The sequence below is a fragment of the Euphorbia lathyris genome, chromosome 7 (assembly GCF_963576675.1).
Source record: "Euphorbia lathyris chromosome 7, ddEupLath1.1, whole genome shotgun sequence".
NCBI classification, from domain to species: domain Eukaryota; kingdom Viridiplantae; phylum Streptophyta; class Magnoliopsida; order Malpighiales; family Euphorbiaceae; genus Euphorbia; species Euphorbia lathyris.
Genome location: NC_088916.1, coordinates 31,390,343 through 31,406,382, shown reverse-complemented (window position 1 = coordinate 31,406,382; position 16,040 = coordinate 31,390,343).

Below are 16,040 nucleotides of genomic sequence, written 5' to 3'. Positions count from 1 at the left end.
AGTTCAGTTTTGGTGGAGTGTGATTTTTGTTCTTGTTTGGTGTTTGGAAAGAAATGGAGAGGGGAATGGCAGGGTTAAGTATTGGGGAAGAAGGAGAGGGACATCTTGAACTGGAGGTTCAGCCCCCGGTGTCTGTTGTGGAGGACTCTGGGCTTTGGTTTGTGGGCAGATTCGTGTCCGATAGACCTCTAAATTTCATGATATTGAGGAATCGTCTGGCGGTGCTATGGAGACCAGGACGGGGTGTCGACATTCAAGAGGTAAGTCCTAATCTCTACTCTTTCGAGTTCTTTCATTGTATTGATAGAGATAGGGTGTTGGCCGGAGGGCCTTGGACGTTTGATAACTATATGTTGATTATGAATAACTGGGATTTAGGAGTGAATCCGGAGGAGATTTCACTGTTTATGATGCCAATCTGGGTCCAAATTTATGGTTTGCCGGTAGGTACTATGTCTGAAAATGTGGGTAAACAATTAGGGAACTTTTTGGGGGTGTTTGTGGAATATGATATAAACAACAATCTCGGTTTTCGTAGACTTTTTATGCGCATTCGAGTCAGTATTGATTGCAGACTTCCATTAAAGCGGTTTAAGAAAATCAAAAGCCATGGAAATGTGTGGTCTTTAGCTACTTTCAAATATGAGAGGCTAGGTATTTTCTGCTATATCTGTGGGTTGATGGGCCACACAGACCGGTACTGTGATAAACTGTTTGATCTGCAGGGAGGGGAGGTCCTAAGGGACTGGTTAAAGGCCCCGATTAAGAGGGGTGGTGATCAGAGTGGGGCTAAGTGGTTGAGGGAGGGATCTAGGGGGGAATTGTCAGGTTGGGGAAGGGGAGGGCGTGGCAACCCAGGGGGAGGGAGTTCGGGTATATTTCGGGATATAACAAATGTGGGGGCGGGTAGGGGTGAAAGAGCCACACCGGCAAGGGTGGTGTCAGGGGAGGTGGAGGTGGGTATTTGTCCCATTTTAGGTCTGTTCCTTAGGATACCCGCAAGGGGAGAAGTTCAAGAGGAGGGGGGGAGAGGGAAGTGATGGAGGAGGTTCAGGAGGACACGGAGATGGAGTTACAATAAGCAAGAAAGAGGAGAAGGGAGGGGAAAGAGAGGGAGGGGAGTCAGGCAGGAGTGAAGGATATAGGAATCCCAATTCCAGGAAAGGATATGGAGAGTCCTAATGTAAACTATTCGGTGAGCCCTAATGCACAGGGCCGCCGATTGGAATGAATTGTATCAGCTGGAACTGTCGTGGCCTGGGAAACCATCGGGCGGTTCGTCAATTGAAGGAGATTGTTTCATCCCAAAAACCAGTTCTTTTATTTTTAATGGAAACACTTGTAGAGGATCACAAAATTGTCAGACTTAAACAACAGCTGAAGTTTGAGGGGGCTTTTCCTGTAAACAGAAGAGGGCGTAGTGGGGGATTAGCTTTGTTCTGGACAGGGGATATGCAAGTTAGTGTTAAGAGTTTTTCAAAGCATCATATCGATGTAATTATAAATGATAGTGTGCATGGTGAGTGGAGGTTGGTAGGCTTTTATGGTTTTGCTGAACGTAGTAGACATTGAGAGTCTTGGGAGCTACTAAAGAGACTAGCAGGAGAGTCTCAACTACCGTGGATGATTATAGGGGATTTCAACTGTATTCTTAGTAATGAGGAGAAGAGGGGAGGGGCAATTTTCCCTACCTATCTGATGAGTGACTTTCGTGAGGCAATTGAAGAGTGTGGTTTGTCAGAATTGGAGCTTAAAGGAAATCAGTTTACTTGGGAGAGGGGTCAAGGTACTGAGGCGTGGGTACGAGAGAAGCTGGATAGGGGTTTTGCATCTGCAGGCTGGATCAGCATGTTTGCTAACTATCAACTTAAATCTAGCATGTCGGGGTATTCAGATCACCTTCCCCTAGTACTCAGAATGATGCAACATGACTCTTGTCAAAGGCCAAAGAGATTCTACTTTGAAGAAATTTGGTTGAAAGAGCAGGATTTCAAAGACTTGGTGATTAGAAGTTGGAATAGTCAGGGTCAAAGGCCTGTGCCTGTGAAATTGAATGAGTGTGTGAGGAAAATGACGGAATGGGGGAAAAATTATAACTTGAGATTCAAGAGCCGAATCAGAAAGTGGAGGAATCAAATGCAGGATCTACATGGTAAGGGGGACGGGGCTTCAATAGCTCAGTTTTTCTTAGCCAAACGAAGGTTGAATGAGGTATTGGAAGCAGAGGAGAGCTTTTGGAAGCAGAGGGCCAAAGTTTTCTGGTTGACAGAGGGCGATAGAAATACTCAGTTTTTTCATGCTAGTGTCAAAGCAAGGAGACAACAAAACTCAATTGTCTCTCTTTGTGATGATTCTGGAATGGAATTTACAAATCAGAAGGAAATAATGGGTTTGTCCCATCAATACTTTCAGGAAGTGTTCGCCAGTCCTGTTACTATTCAGAATGAAACTGCTAATGTTATTGAATCTGTGATTGACTCGTCGACAAATGAGATGCTCACGGCACCTTTTAAGATTGATGAATTCAAGAATTCACTGTTCTCAATGAGTCCGAACAAATCCCCGGGGCCTGATGGTTTAAACCCTGGGTTTTTCCAATCTTTCTGGGATATCATTGGGAAGGATTTGGGTTTAGCCTGTGCAGATTAGCTAAGGGCAGGGAGATTCCTTTCTGAACTAAATGATACCACAATTGTTCTCATCCCCAAGATTGACAACCCTAGATTGTTAAAGGAGTTTCGCCCAATCTCCCTGTGTAATGTGATATACAAAGTAATTGCAAAGGCCTTGGCTAACCGCTTGAAAGGGGTCCTGCCTAGAATAATTGGGGATACACAATCGGCTTTTGTTCCTGGCCGGTCTATAATTGATAATGTGCAAGTGGCTTTCGAAACCATCCACTTCATGAAGAGGCAAAATAGAGGGAGAAAGGGTCATGTGGCTCTCAAAATTGATATTAGTAAGGCCTATGACAGGGTTGATTGGGAATTTTTGAAGATTGTGATGACTCGAATGGGCTTCAACGATATCTGGATTCATTGGATGATGTTGTGTGTCACTTCGGTCAGGTATAGGGTGTCAGTAAATGGAGAATGTACCGAGCAAATCATCCCTGGCAGGGGTCTCAGGCAAGGAGACTCGCTGTCACCTTACCTTTTCATTCTGTGCGCATAAGTTCTATCCAAACTAATTAGACGAGCTGAGAGTGAGGGTTTGCTATCTGGTTGTCGTATTTGTCATAGAGCTCCGTCAATCACACATTTATTCTTTGCAGATGATAGCTTTCTGTTTTTTGGTGCTTCGGCAAGTGAAGCAGGAAGAATTTTGAGTATCCTGACTAAGTATGAGAGGGCATCAGGCCAGGCAGTAAATCGAAACAAGTCAGGGATTTTCTTTAGTTCGAATGTGAGTGGGGAACTGGAAAATGAAATCAAAGGCATCTTGCAGGTCCATACCCCTTTGGATACTGGGAGATATTTAGGACTCCCATCACTGATTGGGCGTTCTAAACGGCGTATTTTCAAGTTCCTGATTGATAGACTGCGTCAGAAGTTTGGAGCTTGGGGTCTCAGATTTCTTTCTCAGGCTGGCAAAGAGGTGTTGCTTAAGTCAGTGGCTCAGGCTTTACCTACCTTCTGTATGAGTACGTTCCTTTTACCTTTGTCTATTTGTGATGAGCTTCAAAAATTGATGAATTCCTTTTGGTGGGGTTTGAAACCTGAGGGAAAAAGGAGTATCCATTGGTTTGATTGGGCTAAATTATGTCGACCAAAGGATGTTGGAGGCATGGGCTTCAAAGATCTACACATGTTTAACTTGGCTTTGTTAGGAAAGCAGGGATGGAAGCTAGTGAGTGAGCCAAATACTTTAGTAAGTAAAGTTTTTAAAGCTAAATATTTTCCAAAGGAGGACTTACTTTTCTCCAAATTAGGCAATAATCCTAGTATGGTTTGGAGAAGTATCTGGAATGGTTTGTGGCTATTGAGAAAGGGACTAAGATGGAGAGTGGGAGATGGTAAAACTATTAGAGTTTGGAAGGATGCTTGGGTACCCAAACTAGATGCTTTCTGCGTAAATTCATTTTTGGTCCCTGGGTTGCAGGATATGAGAGTAGCCGACCTGTTACTTGAAAATGGTAGGGGATGGGATCTGGATACGCTTCATGGGTGCTTAAACGAAGCGGAAGTGAGTGCTATTAGTGATATTATCCTACCTTATGATGTTAGAGAAGACACTAGGGTGTGGCACTGGTCAAAAGATGGCTTCTATACTGTGAGGTCGGGTTACACTGAAGGGATGAAGGGGGAGGAAGAATGAGTGGGAATTGAGGGCTGGAGAAGTTTGTGGAGGTTGGAGGTTCCCCCTAAGCTAAAGTTGTTTATCTGGCGTGTTTGCTCAGACTGCTTACCCACTCGAGCTAGATTGGCTCAAAGATGTGTCCCCATCACGATTGAATGCCCTGTATGTGTGGAGCAGGACGAAACGGCTAACCATTTGTTTGTTGATTGCAGCTATGCAGGTGATTTATGGAGGATAGCCGGTTTACCGATCCCCAAACTTGGAGGGCTAACTTTTACAGATTGGCTATTGCGTGAATTGTGTATATCAGATCAAGACAGGCTCATTCGGACGTGTTGTGCTTTGAAGACTATTTGGGATCACCGGAACCGGGTATTATGGCATATGGAATGGTGGCCTATTGACACCAGTTGGCGACTAGGAATTGAAGACTACCGTGAATGGAGGGCTTTTCAGCGAGGAACCATTGCCAGTCCCATGAATCGGCAACGGCATCATGGCATGGTTTATTCGGACCCGTCAACTGCGGATCAACGGTATCGGCAAGTTAGCGCTCAACCGCAAACTGGCCGTCGGCTTCAGCAGGGCGAGGCGCCGAATGCAGTTCAGTCGGATTCAGTAGGCCCGTCACGACTAATCCCGCAGGTATTAACCAGATTCTCCTTTCCTGTTTCTGTCCCCTCTCCGAAATGGAAGCCCCCAGCGTTAGGTTCAATTAAATGTAATGTTGATGGGGCATTGTTCATGGAGGAGGGGAGTTGTGGGATGGGAGCAGTGGCCAGGGATGCAATGGGTGCATTTTTATTTTGTAGTAGCAGTTGCGTTACAAGTTCCAAGGAGCCTCGAGTGGTCGAGGCATTAGCATTAAGAACAAGTATGATTTGGTTGATGGCTTTGCATTACACACATGTTGAATTTGAGTCTGATGCAAAAGTAGTTGTGGATGCGATTCTGTCAAGCAAAAAAGACATCTCGGAGTTTGGCTCTCTTATTCATGATTGTCGATTTATTCTAGGATCCAATCCCGATTTTAAATTGTCATTTATTCCTCGTTTAGCGAATAGGGCTGCTCATTTGGTAGCTAGGCAGGCCTATTCCAATGCTAGCGATTTTGTATCTTCCGAAATACCGGAATGGTTGTTAAACACTATTATTGAGGATGCGAATCCAATTGTTATATGAGATTTCCGATTTTTGGGTTAAAAAAAAAAAAAGGGGTCATTGGATTGGAGTTATCACAAAAAATATACTCTTTGGTAAACAAAAAATATTTTTATCACATCTCTATCTTAATATTCGGCCATAGTGGATAATTGCACATTAAATTAGAGTTATCACATTCATATAGATAAATATAGAGATATATTACAGATTATATGAGATTTATAATTTCAAAAAAGAATTAGCAATAGATAAATTAGTTTGTAAATACCAATTTATTAATATTAGCTTAATATTATCTTTTTATTATGTTGATAAATTCGTATAAATAAATATTAATATAGATTTTTCAAAAAAAAATATTAATATAGATAAATCGGTATAGTTTAAAGATAATTACTCTAGCTTAATATTAGTGACATATTTATTATTGTGTGATCTATTATTTTAAATTTTAGATTTTTAATCAATATTTTCTATTAATATTGAAGTAATAGTATTATTTTTAATCAACAAAAATTGAGGAGTTGACACCTCAGCTCCATCGTTACTGTTTTATATTATATAATATATAGCTCCATCGTTACTGTTTTATATTATATAATATATAGATAGATATATAAATTTTCCTAGTGATCCATTGAGATTCTTAGAGCATATTGGAAATCCAATTCCAATATACTACAAAAGTCAATTAATTACCCCCAAAATGTACAAGATTGATAGTATTTTTAATTCTTTTTCTTTTTCATTAGGATTAATACATCATTTTCCAATCTGAATTTGTCTAAAAAACTTGATTGGCCTTTAAACTTTCAAAGAGTCCCAATAACCCCTTCAACTTGTATAAAATGTTCAGTTGATCTCCTAAACTTACATAAAATGTAACAAATTAATCACTTGATTGTAAAAAAAAGTAAGTTGCATGTGAAATATGTGTTGCACGCACTTTAAAATATTATTATATAATTCATATAATAGATTAAAAATGAAGTTCTTGCTTGCTCAACTATAAAACTTATCTTCTCTAATATTAAAACCGTATACTCTGATCTATGTCGTTTTACCTTTTAAAAAACCTGTACAATATGTTTTCTGTATTTAATTTACTTTTTTTTTTTTTGTAAATGAATGATTAATTGATTATATTTTACGTAAATTCAGAGGACTAATTAGACATTTTATGCAAATTAAAAGAGCTATTAGAACAATTTGAAACAATCAAGTTTTTTGGACCGTTTTCATTATTTCCCAAATTTGAGGTCTAAATCCGGAAAAGGTAAGTTATCCAATTTTCAATTTAAATAATTTATTAAAGAAATAAGTGTTAATGAGTTTAGCTGATATGATAGAGAAAGACATTGTTATTTACCCTCTCCAACTTCAACCTTCTAACACATCTAATACCATAAAGATGCCCCTAATAAATTTTAACAAAATTTCACTTTTAACTCATTCAACTAAAAAAACAAAAACAAAAAGCAGTTAGCAAGCCAATATCAATAAATAAAGAAGTTAGCAAGCCAATATCAATAAATAAAGAAGTTAGCAAGCCAATATCAATAACAATGTCAAATGTTTAATAAAACTAAAAATTAAATATAACAAATAAATTTTAAATTTTATATATTAAAATATTATAATTGTTTTTTTGAACCTGGAAATGAGTTTCATATATAAAAGAGATTGACATCCTCAACAATAACGTTTGACAGCCAATCAGGTACTACAGTTGATAAAAAAAATCGCTAGCATTGGAACAGACCTGCCTAGTTACCAAATGTGCAGCCCTATTCGCTAAACGAGGAATAAAAGATAATTTAAAAGAATGATTGGATCGCAAAATAGCTTGACAATCTTGAACGAGCGATCCAAACTCTGAGATATCCTGTTTGCACGAGTGAATTACCTCAACAACTAATTTAGCAAAATATTATAATTGTTAAAAATATTAAATGGTATAATGTTGAATATAAAAATATTATTTAGTAATATTCAACTTAAAATTCTAAATTAAATATTTTAGTTAATTGAATAAAAAAATAAAATTCTGTCTATATGGATTGGGCTTTTTTTTTTTAATTCAAACAATTAAAGGTTGACTCTACCATTATTTGGAACAAAAATTTTACTAAAAGCAAGTTGCTTATAACAAGTTAGTTATAACTTGTATGCAAATTTGCTTATAACTTGCAAAAAATTTACCAAAAGCAAGTTGGTTATAACTTGTATGCAAATTCTGATGCCATAGTCTTCGGACCAACCCAAGCAGAGTTGGAAATCAACCAGCCCATGCAGATCCACATCGAAGTGGTTGACAATACATCTCAATCGGTGGTTCGTTTGGTAGAGCGATCAAAAGCCTTCTTATGTTAGGGGTTAGGGTATATGTCTATTTTTTCCAAAATGTTTGGAGTAAATTTGAACCTCATCCCTTTACGCAGTCATCTCAGTATGAAAAACACAAATTTCTAAAGTTTATAGACTTAAAATTCTATTTTGACATATATATGGAACAGTTCTCAATGGAGAGTCTCCATCCATGAAGATTAATATATTCTGATTAAATGACCTGCTATAGCAGGTTACCTAAAGACATATTTCTTTCTCTGTAATAAATGATTATCCATATTTTCAAAAATACTCTCTATAACAAATCCATAAAAAATATTAAAATAATTTATTGGAAGCAATTATTTAATTACTATGGTTTAAGGCTATACAGTTTTTTCCAATTATTGGAATTGACAATTTGATAACATTTTAAGACTTTAATTTCTTCAATTTTTAACGAATTCTATCATTGAAAATTAATTAATATACTACTCACAAATTAATGTCAATTAATTAAATTGGATACATTTTTTAAAGGGGAAAGTTCAAATAAAACCCATGTGGTTTCACTAATTTTCAGATAAAGGACCGTGGTTTACTTTTTATCAAAACGAAGACTGAGGTTTCACATTTTTAATAATGCTATTACAACTATCTTTAACGACCTGAAAATGAAAATTTTCAAGAAATAAAGTTGTTCAATGTCATATTTTCTATGGAACTACATTTTCGATTTTAGAAAATCATCTTTTTTGGGACTTTCTCTCTCTAAACATTAACTTTCTCTCTCTTTACCAAACATCATCTAAATAATCTCGAAATAAAAAAGTTGAAGAATTAAAGTTGCTTAAAATATTAGTAGTTCTTAAAATATGTCATTTTTGAAGTTGTTAAGGGTGATTTTAATAGTATCAATCGAAAAAGTCATTATTTTGCTAAAGGTGAAAACATCAGTCATCGTTTTAACAAAAAGTAAACCACAGTCTTTTATATGAAAATTAGTGAAACCACGGGGTTTTATTTAAATTTTACCATTTTTTAAATTGACAGCTTAGATAATGAATAAGCATTGTTGCTTCAAATTTTCTACTCTTTCCTGCCTTTGACCACTCAGATTCTAACACATATATATACGGTAAAAAAATTGAACAAGTTCGATTTAGTAAAGAAAAAAAATTACACACGCATATATAAAATTAGCCCTTCAATCGACCAATCTTGTATTTATCACTGGTTCTCAAGAACTAAATTGGTTGAGTTAGGTTATTTTCTTGGATTAATTTATAGTTAAAAAAATTTACTATACCATGTAATGTTGATGTGGCACCAAGACATTAGATGTCACATTAGCAATTATGATGAGAAGGTAACCGGAAGCTAAAGCCACTTTATTCAACAAAAATAAATTTAAGTTATTTTATAGAGACAAAATAAATTTTATGACTTTTAATTTTATTATGTTTGTCTTTGATTTGAGAGCTTTAATTGTTTGGTTAGAGAATTGTTGTTTGCTTTTATATATGGAAAGTAGTTTTTTCCAGAAGTAAGGAATAATTGTTTTTCCAAAAGCAAATAGCCAAATAGCAAGCAATCCAAACAGACTCTTAATGTTCTGAAAGTGAATGATAATATACTTTTGAGATTTTATTTATTTCAAGTAAAAAAATCATTTTAAATTGAAGTTCAAATACTTTACAAAAATAAACTATTTTTTAATATTATATGTTTTTTTTTTGAGAAACAATATTATATGTTTCATATGTGAAAATGACTTATTTCTAAATTTAAGGGTTGAGACATAATTTAACAGTCAATACTTATTGTTTTGTTTTTACAATAACTTCTATTGCTTATTAAAAAAGATTCTTGTATAATTAAATTACTCAAAAAGGTAGATTGATAAAAAAAAATGAATAAAAAAGAAATAGAAACATAAAATTAATTAAGAAGTTAGGAAGCCAAAATCAAAGAGCCTTGTAAAAGCAAAAGGAAAAAGAAAAAGAAGAAAGTCAGGTAATATGAAAGAAGAAAGAAAGAATGGAGATAAAGTTGATGAGGAGGACAGTGTGAGATAGATATGATAATGATATTATCCTATTTTGTAATCTTACTATAGTGAAAGAAGAGAGTACCGTCTATAGTTTTTTAACTATAAATTATAAGAGAATTTTACAAAATAAATTGTCTTTTTCTGTATTTATAAAATCAGTTTTATGGTTTAAAATTTTATAAAAAAATGCACTCTGTTATTAAACAAACTAGTCCACGATCCGTGCATTATACAGGATATATAATATTATTTAATAAATTTTAGGATTGATAATTTAAATATTATATTTTAATTTTGTAAACAAAATAATGATAATATCTAAATTATTGACTAATTTTTTTTGAATAAATCATAATATTATTTAATAGTAAATAATCTTTCATATTATTATAGTCTGATAATAAAAATGTTTACAATATTATTTAGCATATTTTTATTTAATATGTATCTTATGTAATATGAATCAAATTTTATTTTATAAACAATAATTTGATTTAACATAAAATTTGAAAAGATTAATATAAAAAATATTTGATTATTTTATGTAAAAATTTATTTCAAATCAAAATATATATGTTTCAATCGAATGAGAATTGATCCTCTACCGGTGATGAGAACCTTGGATTAATCTCCAAATACAACATTTCCATTTATGGATTCATCGAGCTTCACGAACATCTTATTATCACCACATATATAGTTACTTGTCGCATTGTCAAGGTAAGATATGTTATTTTCATGACTTTCTTCTCCTTCATAGGTAAGTAACATTGTGCCTCTTACTTCCTCATCATGAATATTGTTGGTTGTCTCATCTATCTTCTTGAGAGGACTCCAACATTCTATTGTGTAGTGACCGTACTTGGAGCAATTATAACATTGAACATTAGACTTGTCACATCCTTCATTCGGCCTCCAGTTTCCTCTTCCGCGTCCATATCCTTGGCCTCTGCCTCTTGTGGATTGAGTGCTTCTTTCATTGTTATAGTAGTTGTTGTCACCTCTTCCTCAGTTTCTTCCACGTCCTCTTCCTTTTCCATTTCCTCCTCGACGTCTTATGCATCCTCTACCAAATTGGTTTATTTCTCGATTGTTGTCGCCGTCTTCAACCAAAGTCTTTGTTGCTAAGACTTGTTCTATTGATTATTCTCTACGCTTCTCAAACTGTTCTTCATGTGCTTATAGTGATCCTATAACTTCATTAATGGTCATTGTGCTGATGTCTCTAGACTCTTCCATTACCACCACTATATAATCAAATTTTGACAGTAGTGATTGCAAAATTTTCTCAACAAATTTGGAATCTTCAATTTTATCACAATATTATCGCTTTGATTCACGACAGACTTTACTCGAGATGAGTAATCAATAACAGCCTCCATCTCCTTCATCCTCGTCGTCTCAATTTCTCCCCTCGACATTTGCAAACGAACCTTTTTAACTTTCTATTCACCTTAAAGAGAAACACGTAGGATGTCTCGTGGCTGTTTGGAGGTTGTAGCGTCAGCTACCTTCTCGGACATTAATTCATCCAAGCCTTGATGAATGAGAGAGCGTCTTTTGATCGTTTTTACGACTTTTCTTCATGATATATTTTTCTGCCTGAGATAGCTGTGACTCATCTGTTGGAACTTGATAGCCTTTTTCAACGATGTCCCAAACATCTTGAAAACCGAGTATTACCTTCATCTGAATGTACCAACTTGCATAATTCATTTTTGTGAGATGAGAGTAGTGGAAAGAGATGTTGTTAGAACTGCCTGTCATTTTTATAGGGTCTCTCAAACACTCAATTTAAGAAGAAAAAATATCTTGTTTTGTGGAAGAATAAACGCTTTCAACCTAGGCTCTGGTACCATTTTGTTAGAGTAGATGGACTAAAACTAAAAAATGTCGAGGACTGAATATATAATTTTGAGAGAGTAATTAGTTTATGGAATATAAAATAAAATGTCACAGCACAAGACATATGATAAAAAACAGAAGGACTCCACTATTTATCTTCTGACAATACTATCTCAATATTGAGTCTATTTATATATGAATTCTACATGCACCATATGCATGTCCACCATTTATTTTCCTCGACAATAAAGAACCACAACCCCATACTATGACTTCGGCCTTTACATCAATATTATGGTCATAAGCAATCTCAAGAACATTTTCCTATGGTTCCTCGGGTATGCCAGTGATGGAGAGATGAGCTTGGCCGAAAAAAGAACTTGTTCGAAACATATTTTAGAAAATAAGAAAAAGATGAAGATGAAAGCGAAAAATAACACTTACTGTTCATTGACGGTTGAAGGCAAGACTTGAATGTGCAGAAGAAAGAAGAGGGATTTCAATCTAGAATAGCAACAATAAGAAATAAGAATGCCACTCTCTTGAATATTCTCTTTAAATACAAAATGGAGAAAAATATGTGCATCTCGGGATGTGGTAATAAGTAAATCGAAAATATTCGGCAGAGTATCAATATTAATCAACACTCCCTATAAACTAGGCATCACATGTGGCATGGTCTAAGAGGATGCGACACATTCTCAAAAGGGAGTTGTATCTTTCAAACAATTGTGAGGATCTCTATTAGCTTCGAAAGACTAAGGGGACTTCTGATAATAGAAGTAAACATTTTAGATCCAAAATTGTGCATAGAGATTCGGCCTAGGTAACAACTAACCGAATGCTCCTCATTGTTACTAGATATTCAAATTCATCCCTAGAAGACATGATTCTTCCTAACTAGGATACCTCAATCTTGGTCTACTTAGAAGCATTTGAGCAGACGTGATACTCTCCTACTTTTATGGAATTCTAACTCTCTTAGGATTCTTTCCTAAATAGATAAGAGTCGGTTATTCTTATTCAAAATATAATCTCTCTCCTATATAAAGGGTCTCACTTCCTCGAAAATGTACTTACACCTGATATACGAAATCTACTTCATTATTATGATATTGTTTCGATATTGCTATCTTTTAGTTCAGAATTGACTTAAGCGTTGAAGAGTCCCTCGGCCAAGCTATGTTTTTGTCTTGCAGGTATACATAAATCTCTTTCAACCGGATCTTCCATGAAACCAACCGAATCACCAAGCAAGATTTTTTCACCTTCACTATATATATATATATATATATAGTGATATATATACATACATATTGTTGGAGATTAATATATACATATATATTGTTAGCTCTGATACCATGGAACCGATTGAACTAAAAGTTTGAGCTAATAGTTAAGGCTCAATCATATATCTTATATTAATCTCCAACACACCCCACATGCAAATGCCCCTTGGGCTTGCAGCGTGCACAACACAGGCCCATCCCGCCATGTGTTTTTAATTCCACACAATAATGAGGTTGTCGGGACTCGAACCCTCGACCGTTTGGTCCTAGAGGCTCTGATACCATGTTGATATTGCGGAATATTTAGTAATGGGAGAAAGAGAGAGAGAAATCGGTGAGAGAGAGGGAGAGATAAGTGAGTGATTGTAATTTCCCTTAATTAGGGTTTTCATTAATCACAGGTAAATATACCACAGTAAGTATAATCCTAATACATTACTAATAATAAGTATAATCTTAATACATCACTGAGACTAGGAGTACAACTATAACTCTATTAATTATCCTACAGATAATTACTGATATTATCTCAATTATATTCTGATAGATATCTTAGAGATAAAGTATAGAGATAATAGGGAATATTACCTCTAACACATATAACCATTGCGGAAAATCAGTCACTGACCATGTGAAAATCACTGTGCGGAAGATGGGTAAAACTACCGAAAGTTTCAGTTAACCATTCATAGGATTAAATGCACCAATTTTAACTTCTTCTTTTTTAAGACCAATTTTAACTTTAATATTTTAAAAATGGTATTTCTGATTCTGTTTTAAAAAAAAATAGCCTACTGAACCCGTTAATCCAACTGTATCTACCCCTATTTGCTATATTGATAGAAAATATTCTACTATAAGTTTTATGGTGCATGACTGACTACGGCCTTGTTTGATAATGACTTCCGGCACTTAAAATTAATATACTAAGTGTTTATAGGTAAAACTTGTTTGATAACACAACTTAAATATTTTAGCTAAGTCACATAATCATTATTCTAGTAAGTCAAAAGATTTAACATAAAATTTTAAGTTGAACATTATCAACTAATATTTTTAAATTCAATACTTATTTTTAGTATTTGTCAAACAATTATATCATTTAATACTTTCAGCATTTATAATATTCAACACTTAAAATTTAGTGTTTATTATTTCAGCACTTAATTTTAAATTTTATCAAACACCACCTAAATGAATTTAATAAGTCATAATTAGATCTAGACTTATTAAAATCATATGACAGAAATTAAAATCATCATAAAGAAGATTCGTTCGGCTCTTTATTCCTTGTTAAAAAATCATGTCTCTCTCTCCAAATAAATGGTTACCATACATTAAATTTTAATAGGTCTCACTAGTTTTATTTTAGGATTAAAGACTTATTTGACTTTTATGGTATTCAAATTTTGTCATTTGCCTCATGTGACATCATTTGGTGACATTTACCCTTTAAATATTCTCATACGTGATATTTAACCTGTTGTGCATAGAAAATTATTTGATTTGTTAATTTTTTCGCATGACACGATTTTTAACATTTGATATGTACACGAGACAATTTTTTTATTTTTTTCCATATAGACTTAATATGTGGATAAATAAGGAATTATTTTTTCCTTATGTATCCACATATTAAGTCTATATGAAAAACAATAATTAAACAATTGTCATGTGGCAATTATTAACAAATCGACAGATCAAAAAAAAAAGTTTCAGAGGTACAAAGGAATAACATAATTGCTGGAAGAAAACAATTGTCATGTGGCAATTATTAACAAATCGACAGATCAAAAAAAAAAGTTTCAGAGGTACAAAGGAATAACATAATTGCTGGAAGAAAATTCTCTTACCCTAGTGCTTTTATTCATAGGTATATATAAATTACAAATAAGACTCTTAAAAAACAATACAACTCTTAATAAATACATATTAATTTTGGACAAAACATCATGACTCTTGATAAATAAGTTTATATTTTCAATACACCCCTTAAACTTGTAATTTTTTTTATCCTTTAATAACACCAAAAACAATCTTTAATCTGCTGAAATCTTCAAACTTCAAAGCCTTAATGAACATATCAGCAACTTGATGTTTGAATGATACATTTTTCATCCAAAATTGATTAAAAGTCACATATGAGAATACATCATAGAACAAATGTTACTCACCGATAACAAATGACAAAATTTTGAATACCACATGAATACAATAAGCTTTTATGCCTTTATTTTATAGTGCATTGGCTTCATTTGACCAGTAAAACAAACTTGTAATGGATAAAATATGTAAAGGTTGATGGACAGGGAGGAGGGTGTCATAGTAAAGGCGGAAGCAAAATACAGAGATAATAAAATTACTTCAAAAATATATGATCTACTAGGATATATTCTTTTCAAAATTCAGGAAGGTTAAATTATTTTATACGTATTAAATATGTAAAAACATCAACATAGTCAAACAAAAAAAAATATAACATATTCGATTTCAAATTCAGTCTGAGACTTCATATTTTTTATATAGAGTTACAACTAATTACAGACATGAGAGGATAAAGCAAGTCTCTGCATCTTTACATTTTTAATCTGCAATTCACGGTTCAGTGGTTGCGACAAAACTTGATGCTACAATCTCTATTCAGCAGCAAACTTGAAGAAAAGTTTGCTCAGCTGCATTCTTGGCAATGTTTATATTTTTCCTTTGTTATTAATTACGTGCACAATATTGTCAAATATTCGTTAAATTCACACCATATTTTATAAACCTTGCATTCAACTCCTAAGCAAAACAAGGATCAAATGTGGCCTACATTACATTCTAGATTTCCAACCATTTAGGACATTCATACCTACTGTCGATTATCTTTTGGATTAAGTATCAAAATGGCCCTAAAAGTTGGCAACTATAATAAATTTACTCCAAAAACGAAGATTACACAAAATTTGACAAATTAACCCAAATACAATCAGTTTATTGTACCTAATTTTTTAAAAAATTAAAGCTAATTTATCAAAAATTACCAACTCGGTGACTGAGTTGATACCTAGAATTCAATTTGG